Consider the following 18,721-nt stretch of genomic DNA (forward strand, 5'->3'; position numbering starts at 1 on the left):
GCAACTAGCAAGCCAAGGAATTGCTTGGTGAGACTATTAGAGAGTGATACACTTGAGTGAAACACAAGCGTGAGTGACCTATACGTTGTACCAAAAAAAAAAGAAGGAGAGAAGAAGTCGTTTGCTTATTTTCTTTTGCAGGTTTACCTAAGCATGTCTAGTGGAGTTGGTGACCAAACAATGGACTTTAAACTACACATGGTGGCCATGATGGAAGAATTCAAGCAGAGTTTGGATGAAGCTTTCGAGCCTCTTCATAGACGCCTTGACCGAATGGTGAATAAGGATGTCAAGAGGAGGGGTTCCCCACAATTTCATCCTGACGTCCAACCTACCTCTTCAAAGTCATTATATTCAAGGAGAAGGGAGGAGGTTCATTCGACAACAAAGCATGCAAATACTTTATCCATAGATGAAGGAGTTAGTTGAGTGCAGGAGACATGTCAACAACTCTCCTCCAACAAAAACTTGAAAAAGAGCGAGTTGAGTATGGTGGTGAGAGTGCACTTGAGGTAAAAGTTGAGGAATGTGAGATTGAAAAAGAGGTAAAAAAATCTGAGGAGATGAGTGAAGCATCAAGTGAGCTGATTGTGCATGGGAAGGCGAGTGTTTATAGTTTTCCTAACGAACTTAACTTTGCCTTGTTTAGTGTTTCTGCTTTTGTACGGATTGAGCGAAGTCGAGTGAAGTTAGTCATGCAATGTTCCATTCCAAAGTTGCTTGCACAATTCACTAGCTTCCATGGAGTTTGTCTTCTAGGAGATAGATCTATTTGGTATCACTTCATGGAACAACCCGAATCTGTCCGCACCAATGGAGAATTAATTCGAACTCCATATTTCTATTCTTGTTTGTTACCCATGGTTCGTTCATCATCTTTACCTTCTTTTGAGCATTATTTCCATCCTCACACATGTATTTCCTATGCAGATTTTGAAGGAAAATGTAAAGAGCCATCAATGCAGTCTCAAGTTGAATCGATTGATGGAAGGAATCACGTGTCACGGGGAGTTTTTGCATTTAACTCTTATTCTACACCTTCTTACCACTTAATTAATGACGTTCCATTGCTTATGTATCCAATTTCTGGTTCAAAACAAGCTGAGACTCATTTTGTTTTTGTAGGTTGTAAGGCTGCTCGAAATTTTCCAGCTTTGATTAATGAGTTGCAACCTGATTTCATGCTTGTGCCAGCTGCTTGTAATCTTCCATGCATATTCATACATCCAAAAGCTGGTCACCATGAGATCATCTTATCAACTCAAACTGGCGCAAATTCAAGTGACTCGTCTGGAGTGTGACCTTCACTTCATTGCTGCCACTTATGTTGGGTGATGCAGACAAGTGTGTCAATCAAGACCCGAATGTTGTTTTTACCTCACTGGTTCATTCTTCCACGGAAGTGCAACATGAATGGCTCATTGCTCTATCTCCAGATGGGCAAGTAGTGCCAAATCAGCAACAACTAGGGTCGAATTATACTACCTTGCACAATCAGATTCAAGATTTTTCTAAGCTGAATGAGAGTCATCATGAAGATCCCTATCTAGTGCATGTGAAACGTAAGTTGTCAAGTAGTATTAACCCTACATATACTAATTGTGTGATTTGTTTTATGGGTTTGAATTTGACATGCAAACGACCAAGGGTTGATGAGAGAGTTTTGGAGTGCTACATGGATTTTTCACAAGCTTTATACAAGGTGTTTCTTGTCTTGGTGAATGTCCTTGTTCAAGAGCATCACGAGGTTGTCCAAGCGACATGTGACGTGGCTGGTGCTCATTCATCTCGCTCCCACATTGCATGGAGTACCACTTTTTCCCAAGATTTAAGGACAAATCCTTTTCAAGAGGAGGGGAATGATACGAATGAGCAAGCCTCAAAGGGAGGATTGGGCCTCGATTAAGTAGCTCTTGTTGAGCTTAGCTTCGGCCATGTGGGCCTTAGGTCCAATAGTGCTTTAGCTAGTCATTAAGCTAGTTAATTAGTAGGTTAGCTTTCGGCCAAGAGAGACCCAATGGGCTGGCCGATTTTCCCTTCATGCTTTCCAAGCTTTATTAGGTTTAGTCAAGGCTATAAATAGCCCTAAAGCTGATGGTACATTTAGTTTTTGCGATGTTATTAATAAAATTCCAGAATTTCGTCTTCCATGAAGCCAAATTCCTCTAGCTTGTGAAAGCTAAGTTGAACATGCTAGTGTGGTTCCTAGGTTGTTTATTGACTTATCAATCAAGCAAACACACTTGATTGTGGCATCCTCTGCCGTTGAATTCGTTCTTGAGTGGTCCGAGTTTGGGTTCAACTCCGTCGATTCCGTAACGTGTCCTCTAAGATCCTAAGTTGCTTCCGCGACCGGGCAGCGAGACCCTCGACAGCTCAGCGGAGGTCGAAGACCTGATTGACTAACACCAAAGCAACACCAAAATACCACCAAACCCCCGACCAAAAGGCCGAGGACCAGCACGCTCCGCAAATTCCAGAATTTTCGGTTGTCGGGTAGAGTACTTCTAGGATTTTCAAAAATTCAGCCTTGAAGGCATTTTGTCTTGCCTTCTCTTTCAGTCATTAGTCCTAATCTGAGTTTTAGATCGAGTCTAGGCCTTCATTCACCTCCATTCCTTGCTGCTATCTTGTGTCACTTGTTGACTAGTCAAGAACGTACCTTGCGGTGACGCCTAATTTGTTCAACCCGAGCAACTAGCAAGCCAAGGAATTGCTTGGTGAGACTATTAGAGAGTGATACACTTGAGTGAAACACAAGCGTGAGTGACCTATACATTGTACCAAAAAAAAAGAAGGAGAGAAGAAGTCGTTTGCTTATTTTCTTTTGCAGGTTTACCTAAGCATGTCTAGTGGAGTTGGTGACCAAACAATGGACTTTAAACTACACATGGTGGCCATGATGGAAGAATTCAAGCAGAGTTTGGATGAAGCTTTCGAGCCTCTTCATAGACGCCTTGACCGGATGGTGAATAAGGATGTCAAGAGGAGGGGTTCCCCACAATTTCATCCTGACGTCCAACCTACCTCTTCAAAGTCATTATATTCAAGGAGAAGGGAGGAGGTTCATTCGACAACAAAGCATGCAAATACTTTATCCATAGATGAAGGAGTTAGTTGAGTGCAGGAGACATGTCAACAACTCTCCTCCAACAAAAACTTGAAAAAGAGCGAGTTGAGTATGGTGGTGAGAGTGCACTTGAGGTAAAAGTTGAGGAATGTGAGATTGAAAAAGAGGTAAAAAAATCTGAGGAGATGAGTGAAGCATCAAGTGAGCTGATTGTGCATGGGAAGGCGAGTGTTTATAGTTTTCCTAACGAACTTAACTTTGCCTTGTTTAGTGTTTCTGCTTTTGTACGGATTGAGCGAAGTCGAGTGAAGTTAGTCATGCAATGTTCCATTCCAAAGTTGCTTGCACAATTCACTAGCTTCCATGGAGTTTGTCTTCTAGGAGATAGATCTATTTGGTATCACTTCATGGAACAACCCGAATCTGTCCGCACCAATGGAGAATTAATTCGAACTCCATATTTCTATTCTTGTTTGTTACCCATGGTTCATTCATCATCTTTACCTTCTTTTGAGCATTATTTCCATCCTCACACATGTATTTCCTATGCAGATTTTGAAGGAAAATGTAAAGAGCCATCAATGCAGTCTCAAGTTGAATCGATTGATGGAAGGAATCACGTGTCACGGGGAGTTTTTGCATTTAACTCTTATTCTACACCTTCTTACCACTTAATTAATGACGTTCCATTGCTTATGTATCCAATTTCTGGTTCAAAACAAGCTGAGACTCATTTTGTTTTTGTAGGTTGTAAGGCTGCTCGAAATTTTCCAGCTTTGATTAATGAGTTGCAACCTGATTTCATGCTTGTGCCAGCTGCTTGTAATCTTCCATGCATATTCATACATCCAAAAGCTGGTCACCATGAGATCATCTTATCAACTCAAACTGGCGCAAATTCAAGTGACTCGTCTGGAGTGTGACCTTCACTTCATTGCTGCCACTTATGTTGGGTGATGCAGACAAGTGTGTCAATCAAGACCCGAATGTTGTTTTTACCTCACTGGTTCATTCTTCCACGGAAGTGCAACATGAATGGCTCATTGCTCTATCTCCAGATGGGCAAGTAGTGCCAAATCAGCAACAACTAGGGTCGAATTATACTACCTTGCACAATCAGATTCAAGATTTTTCTAAGCTGAATGAGAGTCATCATGAAGATCCCTATCTAGTGCATGTGAAACGTAAGTTGTCAAGTAGTATTAACCCTACATATACTAATTGTGTGATTTGTTTTATGGGTTTGAATTTGACATGCAAACGACCAAGGGTTGATGAGAGAGTTTTGGAGTGCTACATGGAATTTTCACAAGCTTTATACAAGGTGTTTCTTGTCTTGGCGAATGTCCTTGTTCAAGAGCATCACGAGGTTGTCCAAGCGACATGTGACGTGGCTGGTGCTCATTCATCTCGCTCCCACATTGCATGGAGTACCACTTTTTCCCAAGATTTAAGGACAAATCCTTTTCAAGAGGAGGGGAATGATACGAATGAGCAAGCCTCAAAGGGAGGATTGGGCCTCGATTAAGTAGCTCTTGTTGAGCTTAGCTTCGGCCATGTGGGCCTTAGGTCCAATAGTGCTTTAGCTAGTCATTAAGCTAGTTAATTAGTAGGTTAGCTTTCGGCCAAGAGAGACCCAATGGGCTGGCCGATTTTCCCTTCATGCTTTCCAAGCTTTATTAGGTTTAGTCAAGGCTATAAATAGCCCTAAAGCTGATGGTACATTTAGTTTTTGCGATGTTATTAATAAAATTCCAGAATTTCGTCTTCCATTAAGCCAAATTCCTCTAGCTTGTGAAAGCTAAGTTGAACATCCTAGTGTGGTTCCTAGGTTGTTTATTGACTTATCAATCAAGCAAACACACTTGATTGTGGCATCCTCTGCCGTTGAATTCGTTCTTGAGTGGTCCGAGTTTGGGTTCAACTCCGTCGATTCCGTAACGTGTCCTCTAAGATCCTAAGTTGCTTCCGCGACCGAGCAGCGAGACCCTCGACAGCTCAGCGGAGGTCGAAGACCTGATTGACTAACACCAAAGCAACACCAAAATACCACCAAACCCCCGACCAAAAGGCCGAGGACCAGCACGCTCCGCAAATTCCAGAATTTTGGGTTGTCGGGTAGAGTACTTCTAGGATTTTCAAAAATTCAGCCTTGAAGGCATTTTGTCTTGCCTTCTCTTTCAGTCATTAGTCCTAATCTGAGTTTTAGATCGCGTCTAGGCCTTCATTCACCTCCATTCCTTGCTGCTATCTTGTGTCACTTGTTGACTAGTCAAGAACGTACCTTGCGGTGACGCCTAATTTGTTCAACCCGAGCAACTAGCAAGCCAAGGAATTGCTTGGTGAGACTATTAGAGAGTGATACACTTGAGTGAAACACAAGCGTGAGTGACCTATACATTGTACCAAAAAAAAAAGAAGGAGAGAAGAAGTCGTTTGCTTATTTTCTTTTGCAGGTTTACCTAAGCATGTCTAGTGGAGTTGGTGACCAAACAATGGACTTTAAACTACACATGGTGGCCATGATGGAAGAATTCAAGCAGAGTTTGGATGAAGCTTTCGAGCCTCTTCATAGACGCCTTGACCGAATGGTGAATAAGGATGTCAAGAGGAGGGGTTCCCCACAATTTCATCCTGACGTCCAACCTACCTCTTCAAAGTCATTATATTCAAGGAGAAGGGAGGAGGTTCATTCGACAACAAAGCATGCAAATACTTTATCCATAGATGAAGGAGTTAGTTGAGTGCAGGAGACATGTCAACAACTCTCCTCCAACAAAAACTTGAAAAAGAGCGAGTTGAGTATGGTGGTGAGAGTGCACTTGAGGTAAAAGTTGAGGAATGTGAGATTGAAAAAGAGGTAAAAAAATCTGAGGAGATGAGTGAAGCATCAAGTGAGCTGATTGTGCATGGGAAGGCGAGTGTTTATAGTTTTCCTAACGAACTTAACTTTGCCTTGTTTAGTGTTTCTGCTTTTGTACGGATTGAGCGAAGTCGAGTGAAGTTAGTCATGCAATGTTCCATTCCAAAGTTGCTTGCACAATTCACTAGCTTCCATGGAGTTTGTCTTCTAGGAGATAGATCTATTTGGTATCACTTCATGGAACAACCCGAATCTGTCCGCACCAATGGAGAATTAATTCGAACTCCATATTTCTATTCTTGTTTGTTACCCATGGTTCATTCATCATCTTTACCTTCTTTTGAGCATTATTTCCATCCTCACACATGTATTTCCTATGCAGATTTTGAAGGAAAATGTAAAGAGCCATCAATGCAGTCTCAAGTTGAATCGATTGATGGAAGGAATCACGTGTCACGAGGAGTTTTTGCATTTAACTCTTATTCTACACCTTCTTACCACTTAATTAATGACGTTCCATTGCTTATGTATCCAATTTCTGGTTCAAAACAAGCTGAGACTCATTTTGTTTTTGTAGGTTGTAAGGCTGCTCGAAATTTTCCAGCTTTGATTAAAGAGTTGCAACCTGATTTCATGCTTGTGCCAGCTGCTTGTAATCTTCCATGCATATTCATACATCCAAAAGCTGGTCACCATGAGATCATCTTATCAACTCAAACTGGCGCAAATTCAAGTGACTCGTCTGGAGTGTGACCTTCACTTCATTGCTGCCACTTATGTTGGGTGATGCAGACAAGTGTGTCAATCAAGACCCGAATGTTGTTTCTACCTCACTGGTTCATTCTTCCACGGAAGTGCAACATGAATGGCTCATTGCTCTATCTCCAGATGGGCAAGTAGTGCCAAATCAGCAACAACTAGGGTCGAATTATACTACCTTGCACAATCAGATTCAAGATTTTTCTAAGCTGAATGAGAGTCATCATGAAGATCCCTATCTAGTGCATGTGAAACGTAAGTTGTCAAGTAGTATTAACCCTACATATACTAATTGTGTGATTTGTTTTATGGGTTTGAATTTGACATGCAAACGACCAAGGGTTGATGAGAGAGTTTTGGAGTGCTACATGGAATTTTCACAAGCTTTATACAAGGTGTTTCTTGTCTTGGCGAATGTCCTTGTTCAAGAGCATCACGAGGTTGTCCAAGCGACATGTGACGTGGCTGGTGCTCATTCATCTCGCTCCCACATTGCATGGAGTACCACTTTTTCCCAAGATTTAAGGACAAATCCTTTTCAAGAGGAGGGGAATGATACGAATGAGCAAGCCTCAAAGGGAGGATTGGGTCTCGATTAAGTAGCTCTTGTTGAGCTTAGCTTCGGCCATGTGGGCCTTAGGTCCAATAGTGCTTTAGCTAGTCATTAAGCTAGTTAATTAGTAGGTTAGCTTTCGGCCAAGAGAGACCCAATGGGCTGGCCGATTTTCCCTTCATGCTTTCCAAGCTTTATTAGGTTTAGTCAAGGCTATAAATAGCCCTAAAGCTGATGGTACATTTAGTTTTTGCGATGTTATTAATAAAATTCCAGAATTTCGTCTTCCATTAAGCCAAATTCCTCTAGCTTGTGAAAGCTAAGTTGAACATCCTAGTGTGGTTCCTAGGTTGTTTATTGACTTATCAATCAAGCAAACACACTTGATTGTGGCATCCTCTGCCGTTGAATTCGTTCTTGAGTGGTCCGAGTTTGGGTTCAACTCCGTCGATTCCGTAACGTGTCCTCTAAGATCCTAAGTTGCTTCCGCGACCGGGCAGCGAGACCCTCGACAGCTCAGCGGAGGTCGAAGACCTGATTGACTAACACCAAAGCAACACCAAAATACCACCAAACCCCCGACCAAAAGGCCGAGGACCAGCACGCTCCGCAAATTCCAGAATTTTCGGTTGTCGGGTAGAGTACTTCTAGGATTTTCAAAAATTCAGCCTTGAAGGCATTTTGTCTTGCCTTCTCTTTCAGTCATTAGTCCTAATCTGAGTTTTAGATCGAGTCTAGGCCTTCATTCACCTCCATTCCTTGCTGCTATCTTGTGTCACTTGTTGACTAGTCAAGAACGTACCTTGCGGTGACGCCTAATTTGTTCAACCCGAGCAACTAGCAAGCCAAGGAATTGCTTGGTGAGACTATTAGAGAGTGATACACTTGAGTGAAACACAAGCGTGAGTGACCTATACATTGTACCAAAAAAAAAGAAGGAGAGAAGAAGTCGTTTGCTTATTTTCTTTTGCAGGTTTACCTAAGCATGTCTAGTGGAGTTGGTGACCAAACAATGGACTTTAAACTACACATGGTGGCCATGATGGAAGAATTCAAGCAGAGTTTGGATGAAGCTTTCGAGCCTCTTCATAGACGCCTTGACCGGATGGTGAATAAGGATGTCAAGAGGAGGGGTTCCCCACAATTTCATCCTGACGTCCAACCTACCTCTTCAAAGTCATTATATTCAAGGAGAAGGGAGGAGGTTCATTCGACAACAAAGCATGCAAATACTTTATCCATAGATGAAGGAGTTAGTTGAGTGCAGGAGACATGTCAACAACTCTCCTCCAACAAAAACTTGAAAAAGAGCGAGTTGAGTATGGTGGTGAGAGTGCACTTGAGGTAAAAGTTGAGGAATGTGAGATTGAAAAAGAGGTAAAAAAATCTGAGGAGATGAGTGAAGCATCAAGTGAGCTGATTGTGCATGGGAAGGCGAGTGTTTATAGTTTTCCTAACGAACTTAACTTTGCCTTGTTTAGTGTTTCTGCTTTTGTACGGATTGAGCGAAGTCGAGTGAAGTTAGTCATGCAATGTTCCATTCCAAAGTTGCTTGCACAATTCACTAGCTTCCATGGAGTTTGTCTTCTAGGAGATAGATCTATTTGGTATCACTTCATGGAACAACCCGAATCTGTCCGCACCAATGGAGAATTAATTCGAACTCCATATTTCTATTCTTGTTTGTTACCCATGGTTCATTCATCATCTTTACCTTCTTTTGAGCATTATTTCCATCCTCACACATGTATTTCCTATGCAGATTTTGAAGGAAAATGTAAAGAGCCATCAATGCAGTCTCAAGTTGAATCGATTGATGGAAGGAATCACGTGTCACGGGGAGTTTTTGCATTTAACTCTTATTCTACACCTTCTTACCACTTAATTAATGACGTTCCATTGCTTATGTATCCAATTTCTGGTTCAAAACAAGCTGAGACTCATTTTGTTTTTGTAGGTTGTAAGGCTGCTCGAAATTTTCCAGCTTTGATTAAAGAGTTGCAACCTGATTTCATGCTTGTGCCAGCTGCTTGTAATCTTCCATGCATATTCATACATCCAAAAGCTGGTCACCATGAGATCATCTTATCAACTCAAACTGGCGCAAATTCAAGTGACTCGTCTGGAGTGTGACCTTCATTGCTGCCACTTATGTTGGGTGATGCAGACAAGTGTGTCAATCAAGACCCGAATGTTGTTTCTACCTCGCTGGTTCATTCTTCCACGGAAGTGCAACATGAATGGCTCATTGCTCTATCTCCAGATGGGCAAGTAGTGCCAAATCAGCAACAACTAGGGTCGAATTATACTACCTTGCACAATCAGATTCAAGATTTTTCTAAGCTGAATGAGAGTCATCATGAAGATCCCTATCTAGTGCATGTGAAACGTAAGTTGTCAAGTAGTATTAACCCTACATATACTAATTGTGTGATTTGTTTTATGGGTTTGAATTTGACATGCAAACGACCAAGGGTTGATGAGAGAGTTTTGGAGTGCTACATGGAATTTTCACAAGCTTTATACAAGGTGTTTCTTGTCTTGGCGAATGTCCTTGTTCAAGAGCATCACGAGGTTGTCCAAGCGACATGTGACGTGGCTGGTGCTCATTCATCTCGCTCCCACATTGCATGGAGTACCACTTTTTCCCAAGATTTAAGGACAAATCCTTTTCAAGAGGAGGGGAATGATACGAATGAGCAAGCCTCAAAGGGAGGATTGGGTCTCGATTAAGTAGCTCTTGTTGAGCTTAGCTTCGGCCATGTGGGCCTTAGGTCCAATAGTGCTTTAGCTAGTCATTAAGCTAGTTAATTAGTAGGTTAGCTTTCGGCCAAGAGAGACCCAATGGGCTGGCCGATTTTCCCTTCATGCTTTCCAAGCTTTATTAGGTTTAGTCAAGGCTATAAATAGCCCTAAAGCTGATGGTACATTTAGTTTTTGCGATGTTATTAATAAAATTCCAGAATTTCGTCTTCCATTAAGCCAAATTCCTCTAGCTTGTGAAAGCTAAGTTGAACATCCTAGTGTGGTTCCTAGGTTGTTTATTGACTTATCAATCAAGCAAACACACTTGATTGTGGCATCCTCTGCCGTTGAATTCGTTCTTGAGTGGTCCGAGTTTGGGTTCAACTCCGTCGATTCCATAACGTGTCCTCTAAGATCCTAAGTTGCTTCCGCGACCGGGCAGCGAGACCCTCGACAGCTCAGCGGAGGTCGAAGACCTGATTGACTAACACCAAAGCAACACCAAAATACCACCAAACCCCCGACCAAAAGGCCGAGGACCAGCACGCTCCGCAAATTCCAGAATTTTCGGTTGTCGGGTAGAGTACTTCTAGGATTTTCAAAAATTCAGCCTTGAAGGCATTTTGTCTTGCCTTCTCTTTCAGTCATTAGTCCTAATCTGAGTTTTAGATCGAGTCTAGGCCTTCATTCACCTCCATTCCTTGCTGCTATCTTGTGTCACTTGTTGACTAGTCAAGAACGTACCTTGCGGTGACGCCTAATTTGTTCAACCCGAGCAACTAGCAAGCCAAGGAATTGCTTGGTGAGACTATTAGAGAGTGATACACTTGAGTGAAACACAAGCGTGAGTGACCTATACATTGTACCAAAAAAAAAGAAGGAGAGAAGAAGTCGTTTGCTTATTTTCTTTTGCAGGTTTACCTAAGCATGTCTAGTGGAGTTGGTGACCAAACAATGGACTTTAAACTACACATGGTGGCCATGATGGAAGAATTCAAGCAGAGTTTGGATGAAGCTTTCGAGCCTCTTCATAGACGCCTTGACCGGATGGTGAATAAGGATGTCAAGAGGAGGGGTTCCCCACAATTTCATCCTGACGTCCAACCTACCTCTTCAAAGTCATTATATTCAAGGAGAAGGGAGGAGGTTCATTCGACAACAAAGCATGCAAATACTTTATCCATAGATGAAGGAGTTAGTTGAGTGCAGGAGACATGTCAACAACTCTCCTCCAACAAAAACTTGAAAAAGAGCGAGTTGAGTATGGTGGTGAGAGTGCACTTGAGGTAAAAGTTGAGGAATGTGAGATTGAAAAAGAGGTAAAAAAATCTGAGGAGATGAGTGAAGCATCAAGTGAGCTGATTGTGCATGGGAAGGCGAGTGTTTATAGTTTTCCTAACGAACTTAACTTTGCCTTGTTTAGTGTTTCTGCTTTTGTACGGATTGAGCGAAGTCGAGTGAAGTTAGTCATGCAATGTTCCATTCCAAAGTTGCTTGCACAATTCACTAGCTTCCATGGAGTTTGTCTTCTAGGAGATAGATCTATTTGGTATCACTTCATGGAACAACCCGAATCTGTCCGCACCAATGGAGAATTAATTCGAACTCCATATTTCTATTCTTGTTTGTTACCCATGGTTCATTCATCATCTTTACCTTCTTTTGAGCATTATTTCCATCCTCACACATGTATTTCCTATGCAGATTTTGAAGGAAAATGTAAAGAGCCATCAATGCAGTCTCAAGTTGAATCGATTGATGGAAGGAATCACGTGTCACGGGGAGTTTTTGCATTTAACTCTTATTCTACACCTTCTTACCACTTAATTAATGACGTTCCATTGCTTATGTATCCAATTTCTGGTTCAAAACAAGCTGAGACTTATTTTGTTTTTGTAGGTTGTAAGGCTGCTCGAAATTTTCCAGCTTTGATTAAAGAGTTGCAACCTGATTTCATGCTTGTGCCAGCTGCTTGTAATCTTCCATGCATATTCATACATCCAAAAGCTGGTCACCATGAGATCATCTTATCAACTCAAACTGGCACAAATTCAAGTGACTCGTCTGGAGTGTGACCTTCACTTCATTGCTGCCACTTATGTTGGGTGATGCAGACAAGTGTGTCAATCAAGACCCGAATGTTGTTTCTACCTCACTGGTTCATTCTTCCACGGAAGTGCAACATGAATGGCTCATTGCTCTATCTCCAGATGGGCAAGTAGTGCCAAATCAGCAACAACTAGGGTCGAATTATACTACCTTGCACAATCAGATTCAAGATTTTTCTAAGCTGAATGAGAGTCATCATGAAGATCCCTATCTAGTGCATGTGAAACGTAAGTTGTCAAGTAGTATTAACCCTACATATACTAATTGTGTGATTTGTTTTATGGGTTTGAATTTGACATGCAAACGACCAAGGGTTGATGAGAGAGTTTTGGAGTGCTACATGGAATTTTCACAAGCTTTATACAAGGTGTTTCTTGTCTTGGCGAATGTCCTTGTTCAAGAGCATCACGAGGTTGTCCAAGCGACATGTGACGTGGCTGGTGCTCATTCATCTCGCTCCCACATTGCATGGAGTACCACTTTTTCCCAAGATTTAAGGACAAATCCTTTTCAAGAGGAGGGGAATGATACGAATGAGCAAGCCTCAAAGGGAGGATTGGGCCTCGATTAAGTAGCTCTTGTTGAGCTTAGCTTCGGCCATGTGGGCCTTAGGTCCAATAGTGCTTTAGCTAGTCATTAAGCTAGTTAATTAGTAGGTTAGCTTTCGGCCAAGAGAGACCCAATGGGCTGGCCGATTTTCCCTTCATGCTTTCCAAGCTTTATTAGGTTTAGTCAAGGCTATAAATAGCCCTAAAGCTGATGGTACATTTAGTTTTTGCGATGTTATTAATAAAATTCCAGAATTTCGTCTTCCATTAAGCCAAATTCCTCTAGCTTGTGAAAGCTAAGTTGAACATCCTAGTGTGGTTCCTAGGTTGTTTATTGACTTATCAATCAAGCAAACACACTTGATTGTGGCATCCTCTGCCGTTGAATTCGTTCTTGAGTGGTCCGAGTTTGGGTTCAACTCCGTCGATTCCGTAACGTGTCCTCTAAGATCCTAAGTTGCTTCCGCGACCGAGCAGCGAGACCCTCGACAGCTCAGCGGAGGTCGAAGACCTGATTGACTAACACCAAAGCAACACCAAAATACCACCAAACCCCCGACCAAAAGGCCGAGGACCAGCACGCTCCGCAAATTCCAGAATTTTGGGTTGTCGGGTAGAGTACTTCTAGGATTTTCAAAAATTCAGCCTTGAAGGCATTTTGTCTTGCCTTCTCTTTCAGTCATTAGTCCTAATCTGAGTTTTAGATCGCGTCTAGGCCTTCATTCACCTCCATTCCTTGCTGCTATCTTGTGTCACTTGTTGACTAGTCAAGAACGTACCTTGCGGTGACGCCTAATTTGTTCAACCCGAGCAACTAGCAAGCCAAGGAATTGCTTGGTAAGACTATTAGAGAGTGATACACTTGAGTGAAACACAAGCGTGAGTGACCTATACATTGTACCAAAAAAAAAAGAAGGAGAGAAGACGTCGTTTGCTTATTTTCTTTTGCAGGTTTACCTAAGCATGTCTAGTGGAGTTGGTGACCAAACAATGGACTTTAAACTACACATGGTGGCCATGATGGAAGAATTCAAGCAGAGTTTGGATGAAGCTTTCGAGCCTCTTCATAGACGCCTTGACCGAATGGTGAATAAGGATGTCAAGAGGAGGGGTTCCCCACAATTTCATCCTGACGTCCAACCTACCTCTTCAAAGTCATTATATTCAAGGAGAAGGGAGGAGGTTCATTCGACAACAAAGCATGCAAATACTTTATCCATAGATGAAGGAGTTAGTTGAGTGCAGGAGACATGTCAACAACTCTCCTCCAACAAAAACTTGAAAAAGAGCGAGTTGAGTATGGTGGTGAGAGTGCACTTGAGGTAAAAGTTGAGGAATGTGAGATTGAAAAAGAGGTAAAAAAATCTGAGGAGATGAGTGAAGCATCAAGTGAGCTGATTGTGCATGGGAAGGCGAGTGTTTATAGTTTTCCTAACGAACTTAACTTTGCCTTGTTTAGTGTTTCTGCTTTTGTACGGATTGAGCGAAGTCGAGTGAAGTTAGTCATGCAATGTTCCATTCCAAAGTTGCTTGCACAATTCACTAGCTTCCATGGAGTTTGTCTTCTAGGAGATAGATCTATTTGGTATCACTTCATGGAACAACCCGAATCTGTCCGCACCAATGGAGAATTAATTCGAACTCCATATTTCTATTCTTGTTTGTTACCCATGGTTCATTCATCATCTTTACCTTCTTTTGAGCATTATTTCCATCCTCACACATGTATTTCCTATGCAGTTTTTGAAGGAAAATGTAAAGAGCCATCAATGCAGTCTCAAGTTGAATCGATTGATGGAAGGAATCACGTGTCACGGGGAGTTTTTGCATTTAACTCTTATTCTACACCTTCTTACCACTTAATTAATGACGTTCCATTGCTTATGTATCCAATTTCTGGTTCAAAACAAGCTGAGACTCATTTTGTTTTTGTAGGTTGTAAGGCTGCTCGAAATTTTCCAGCTTTGATTAAAGAGTTGCAACCTGATTTCATGCTTGTGCCAGCTGCTTGTAATCTTCCATGCATATTCATACATCCAAAAGCTGGTCACCATGAGATCATCTTATCAACTCAAACTGGCGCAAATTCAAGTGACTCGTCTGGAGTGTGACCTTCACTTCATTGCTGCCACTTATGTTGGGTGATGCAGACAAGTGTGTCAATCAAGACCCGAATGTTGTTTCTACCTCACTGGTTCATTCTTCCACGGAAGTGCAACATGAATGGCTCATTGCTCTATCTCCAGATGGGCAAGTAGTGCCAAATCAGCAACAACTAGGGTCGAATTATACTACCTTGCACAATCAGATTCAAGATTTTTCTAAGCTGAATGAGAGTCTTCATGAAGATCCCTATCTAGTGCATGTGAAACGTAAGTTGTCAAGTAGTATTAACCCTACATATACTAATTGTGTGATTTGTTTTATGGGTTTGAATTTGACATGCAAACGACCAAGGGTTGATGAGAGAGTTTTGGAGTGCTACATGGAATTTTCACAAGCTTTATACAAGGTGTTTCTTGTCTTGGCGAATGTCCTTGTTCAAGAGCATCACGAGGTTGTCCAAGCGACATGTGACGTGGCTGGTGCTCATTCATCTCGCTCCCACATTGCATGGAGTACCACTTTTTCCCAAGATTTAAGGACAAATCCTTTTCAAGAGGAGGGGAATGATACGAATGAGCAAGCCTCAAAGGGAGGATTGGGCCTCGATTAAGTAGCTCTTGTTGAGCTTAGCTTCGGCCATGTGGGCCTTAGGTCCAATAGTGCTTTAGCTAGTCATTAAGCTAGTTAATTAGTAGGTTAGCTTTCGGCCAAGAGAGACCCAATGGACTGGCCGATTTTCCCTTCATGCTTTCCAAGCTTTATTAGGTTTAGTCAAGGCTATAAATAGCCCTAAAGCTGATGGTACATTTAGTTTTTGCGATGTTATTAATAAAATTCCAGAATTTCGTCTTCCATCAAGCCAAATTCCTCTAGCTTGTGAAAGCTAAGTTGAACATCCTAGTGTGGTTCCTAGGTTGTTTATTGACTTATCAATCAAGCAAACACACTTGATTGTGGCATCCTCTGCCGTTGAATTCGTTCTTGAGTGGTCCGAGTTTGGGTTCAACTCCGTCGATTCCGTAACGTGTCCTCTAAGATCCTAAGTTGCTTCCGCGACCGAGCAGCGAGACCCTCGACAGCTCAGCGGAGGTCGAAGACCTGATTGACTAACACCAAAGCAACACCAAAATACCACCAAACCCCCGACCAAAAGGCCGAGGACCAGCACGCTCCGCAAATTCCAGAATTTTGGGTTGTCGGGTAGAGTACTTCTAGGATTTTCAAAAATTCAGCCTTGAAGGCATTTTGTCTTGCCTTCTCTTTCAGTCATTAGTCCTAATCTGAGTTTTAGATCGCGTCTAGGCCTTCATTCACCTCCATTCCTTGCTGCTATCTTGTGTCACTTGTTGACTAGTCAAGAACGTACCTTGCGGTGACGCCTAATTTGTTCAACCCGAGCAACTAGCAAGCCAAGGAATTGCTTGGTGAGACTATTAGAGAGTGATACACTTGAGTGAAACACAAGCGTGAGTGACCTATACATTGTACCAAAAAAAAAAGAAGGAGAGAAGAAGTCGTTTGCTTATTTTCTTTTGCAGGTTTACCTAAGCATGTCTAGTGGAGTTGGTGACCAAACAATGGACTTTAAACTACACATGGTGGCCATGATGGAAGAATTCAAGCAGAGTTTGGATGAAGCTTTCGAGCCTCTTCATAGACGCCTTGACCGGATGGTGAATAAGGATGTCAAGAGGAGGGGTTCCCCACAATTTCATCCTGACGTCCAACCTACCTCTTCAAAGTCATTATATTCAAGGAGAAGGGAGGAGGTTCATTCGACAACAAAGCATGCAAATACTTTATCCATAGATGAAGGAGTTAGTTGAGTGCAGGAGACATGTCAACAACTCTCCTCCAACAAAAACTTGAAAAAGAGCGAGTTGAGTATGGTGGTGAGAGTGCACTTGAGGTAAAAGTTGAGGAATGTGAGATTGAAAAAGAGGTAAAAAAATCTGAGGAGATGAGTGAAGCATCAAGTGAGCTGATTGTGCATGGGAAGGCGAGTGTTTATAGTTTTCCTAACGAACTTAACTTTGCCTTGTTTAGTGTTTCTGCTTTTGTACGGATTGAGCGAAGTCGAGTGAAGTTAGTCATGCAATGTTCCATTCCAAAGTTGCTTGCACAATTCACTAGCTTCCATGGAGTTTGTCTTCTAGGAGATAGATCTATTTGGTATCACTTCATGGAACAACCCGAATCTGTCCGCACCAATGGAGAATTAATTCGAACTCCATATTTCTATTCTTGTTTGTTACCCATGGTTCATTCATCATCTTTACCTTCTTTTGAGCATTATTTCCATCCTCACACATGTATTTCCTATGCAGATTTTGAAGGAAAATGTAAAGAGCCATCAATGCAGTCTCAAGTTGAATCGATTGATGGAAGGAATCACGTGTCACGGGGAGTTTTTGCATTTAACTCTTATTCTACACCTTCTTACCACTTAATTAATGACGTTCCATTGCTTATGTATCCAATTTCTGGTTCAAAACAAGCTGAGACTCATTTTGTTTTTGTAGGTTGTAAGGCTGCTCGAAATTTTCCAACTTTGATTAAAGAGTTGCAACCTGATTTCATGCTTGTGCCAGCTGCTTGTAATCTTCCATGCATATTCATACATCCAAAAGCTGGTCACCATGAGATCATCTTATCAACTCAAACTGGCGCAAATTCAAGTGACTCGTCTGGAGTGTGACCTTCACTTCATTGCTGCCACTTATGTTGGGTGATGCAGACAAGTGTGTCAATCAAGACCCGAATGTTGTTTCTACCTCACTGGTTCATTCTTCCACGGAAGTGCAACATGAATGGCTCATTGCTCTATCTCCAGATGGGCAAGTAGTGCCAAATCAGCAACAACTAGGGTCGAATTATACTACCTTGCACAATCAGATTCAAGATTTTTCTAAGCTGAATGAGAGTCATCATGAAGATCCCTATCTAGTGCATGTGAAACGTAAGTTGTCAAGTAGTATTAACCCTACATATACTAATTGTGTGATTTGTTTTATGGGTTTGAATTTGACATGCAAACGACCAAGGGTTGATGAGAGAGTTTTGGAGTGCTACATGGAATTTTCACAAGCTTTATACAAGGTGTTTCTTGTCTTGGCGAATGTCCTTGTTCAAGAGCATCACGAGGTTGTCCAAGCGACATGTGACGTGGCTGGTGCTCATTCATCTCGCTCCCACATTGCATGGAGTACCACTTTTTCCCAAGATTTAAGGACAAATCCTTTTCAAGAGGAGGGGAATGATACGAATGAGCAAGCCTCAAAGGGAGGATTGGGCCTCGATTAAGTAGCTCTTGTTGAGCTTAGCTTCGGCCATGTGGGCCTTAGGTCCAATAGTGCTTTAGCTAGTCATTAAGCTAGTTAATTAGTAGGTTAGCTTTCGGCCAAGAGAGACCCAATGGGCTGGCCGATTTTCCCTTCATGCTTTCCAAGCTTTATTAGGTTTAGTCAAGGCTATAAATAGCCCTAAAGCTGATGGTACATTTAGTTTTTGCGATGTTATTAATAAAATTCCAGAATTTCGTCTTCCATTAAGCCAAATTCCTCTAGCTTGTGAAAGCTAAGTTGAACATCCTAGTGTGGTTCCTAGGTTGTTTATTGACTTATCAATCAAGCAAACACACTTGATTGTGGCATCCTCTGCCGTTGAATTCGTTCTTGAGTGGTCCGAGTTTGGGTTCAACTCCGTCGATTCCGTAACGTGTCCTCTAAGATCCTAAGTTGCTTCCGCGACCGGGCAGCGAGACCCTCGACAGCTCAGTGGAGGTCGAAGACCTGATTGACTAACACCAAAGCAACACCAAAATACCACCAAACCCCCGACCAAAAGGCCGAGGACCAGCACGCTCCGCAAATTCCAGAATTTTGGGTTGTCGGGTAGAGTACTTCTAGGATTTTCAAAAATTCAGCCTTGAAGGCATTTTGTCTTGCCTTCTCTTTCAGTCATTAGTC

The sequence above is a fragment of the Coffea arabica genome, chromosome 7e, assembly GCF_036785885.1.
Source record: "Coffea arabica cultivar ET-39 chromosome 7e, Coffea Arabica ET-39 HiFi, whole genome shotgun sequence".
Lineage (NCBI taxonomy): Eukaryota > Viridiplantae > Streptophyta > Magnoliopsida > Gentianales > Rubiaceae > Coffea > Coffea arabica.